The sequence below is a fragment of the Propithecus coquereli genome, unplaced genomic scaffold (assembly GCF_000956105.1).
Source record: "Propithecus coquereli isolate 6110/MARCELLA unplaced genomic scaffold, Pcoq_1.0 Scaffold241, whole genome shotgun sequence".
Taxonomy (NCBI): Eukaryota; Metazoa; Chordata; class Mammalia; order Primates; family Indriidae; genus Propithecus; species Propithecus coquereli.
In genome coordinates this window covers 180,054-182,786 of record NW_012147964.1, presented here as the reverse complement: position 1 = coordinate 182,786, position 2,733 = coordinate 180,054, and positions in this window count along the sequence as shown.

Below are 2,733 nucleotides of genomic sequence, written 5' to 3'. Positions count from 1 at the left end.
TGTAGTCCCAGCTACTCGGGAGGCTGAGGCAGGAGGATCGTTTGAGCCCAGGAGTTTGAGGTTGCTGTGAGCTAGGATGACGCCACGGCACTCTAGCCCTGGGCAACACAGTGAGACTCTGTCTCAAAAAACAAACAAAAAAAAAGGAGTAAACAAAAAACACACAACCAGGAGAAAAAAAATGTGGATTAGCGGTGACCTCCGGGCTCTCTGCTCCCAGAGAAGGTGAGGAACTTGGACAGCTACACAGGGGTGGGCTGCTCCCCTCCAAGGACCGCATGGTGAATCCGCAGAGAAACAGCATTGGACACGCAGCACAGGGGGAAAATGTGAATGGAAGGTAGGATCGCAAAGCCTCGAGACAGCCAGGTATACACTAGGGGATACAGCGCGGGATGGCCACACCCACCCGGCCAGCCAGCGCAATGGGATCGGACCCACAGGAGGACGCCTGGCTCCCCCACTGACCTCCACACCCACTCAGACAGGGGCGTGCCTGAAGTCGGTGCAAAGTCATGGCATGGCAGGACAGGCTCTGTGGAGAAGAGACAACAGTGGGAAACATCTTGAACTTCCCGGTTCTCTGTGCTGGGACCACCCGGGGCGGGGGAGGGACTGGTCTGAGTGGTCACTTCCCGCAACCAACCGCAAGGGAATTCGGAGACAGGCACCCCGCCTCCGGTGGTCAGCGGGACCAGAGCAAAGGAGGTGAACGCAGAAAGGGGCTCTGCCCCTGGAAACCGCTGATGATTCAGCCGGCTCAGGGCAGGACAGAAAGAGCAGGACCCTCTGCCAGGCAGACTTGAGACTGCGGGACCGCGATGCAGAGGGCACAGCTGGCGGCCTGTTGATTCAGCCCCCAGAACCGGCATGTGCCAAATCCTGAGTGCTCGCTCGCCCCCGGCGCAAGCAGCTGCGGTTTCAGGCAGCGCCCCTCCCCAGCCCGGGGACTTTGGGGCAGGGTGCGCGGGCTCCGCCCTTGGAGGTGGGGAGAAGCGAGAGAAGCCGCTTTCTCTGTGCCACTGGCGTGAATCTGCGGAGCTTTCGTGCTGAGCAATTGTTGGGGGCCTGTCGATTCGGCTGCTGGACCGGCTTAGGTCATCTAATAAGATCATAACTCCAGGGCTTGCTCTCTGCCTCCGGGCAGCCGCCGGCATTGGGGTTGGGGGAGAGGGGAGGAAAGTCCTGGCCCGAGACCTCAGCAACTGCACCAAGGGGCCCCTCCCGTCAGGAGCGGCCTCCCAAGCTTGGTGGAAGAGCCCTGAATAACATACTAGCGGCGCCTCCTAGTGGCAGATCAAGCAACCGTAGACGCACACACGCCCAGGCTTGCAGGCACCAGCTGCGATCTATCGATCTGTCTTGCTCTTTCTCGCATCTTAAGGGGGAACAGGGTCCAAGGAACCCTCGGGAGTGGCAGGACCCTTCCCAAAGATCGGGGTATTCCTATACCCCATCCGGGGGACCAGAGACTAACACAGAGACATCAGATTACCTTGATAACTGGCTCCTCCATGCAAACCACAATCAATGACAGAGAGGGTAACCCCATAGCTTAACGCAGTGCCTTCCATCCCAAGCTATTAGAGGGCAGCGGAGTCATACCCGCAAGTGCAGTCCACCGCCATGAAGCTTAAGCTGGGGGACCAAACTCACTAATCTCCATTGGCAAGAGGGGAAGACAACAGGTCAGAGGTGACCCAACTTGCTAAAGTACCTCTAAGGCAATACAGGACCAGCGTGCCTCTTCCCAGCACTGTCAAGGACCGATCCTTGAGGACTTGGAGATAGAGCCACAAACCAGTTCTAGCACCCCCAGTTCTCGACCAAGTGGCCTGATGAGAAAGAATCAGTGAAAGAACGCAAGAAACATGAAAGATCAGAGAGAAAAGTCACCCCCAAAAGATATCATTAGATCCTCAACAACGATACCAACTTAAACGAAACGATTAAATTGTCGTAGGAAGAATTTTGAATATGGATTGTAAGAAAACTCAGCAGAAATGAAGAGAAAAGAGAAACTCAACACAAAGAAGCCACAAGAACAGTACAGGAAATGAATGAAAAATTCTCTAAAGAAATTGAAATATTACAAAAAAATGAAACAGAAATACCGGAAAGGAAAGAGGCATTCAATGAAATTCAAAACACAGTGGAAAGTCTCAAGAATAGAATGGATTGCACAGAGGAAAGACTCTCAGAGCTTGAAGATTCTTAATTTTTATGCACCCAACACAGGAGCACCCAGATACGTAAATCAAACCCTGTTTGATCTAAATAGTATGATAAGCAGTAATGCCGTAGTAGCCGGGGATTTCAACACCCCACTCACTGAACTGGACAGATCCTCCAAGCAGGAAATAAGCAAAGAAACAATGGACTTAAACAGAGCTCTAGAACAAATGGGTCTAACAGACATCTACGGAACATCCCATCCAAATAAAACTGAATATACATTCTTCTCATGAGCTCATGGAACTTTCTCTAATATCAGTCACGTCTCAGGCCACAAATCAGACCTCAACAAGTTTAAAAAAATAGAAATTATACCATGTATCTTCTCAGACCACAGTGGTATAAAATTAGACATTAATTCCAACAGAAACACTCACCACTCCACAAAGTCATGGATAGTCAACAATCTATTGCTGAATGACTATTGGGTCAAGGAGGAGATACAGATGGAAATCAAAGGATTCTTTGAACTAAATGATAACGGGGACACAAGCTATC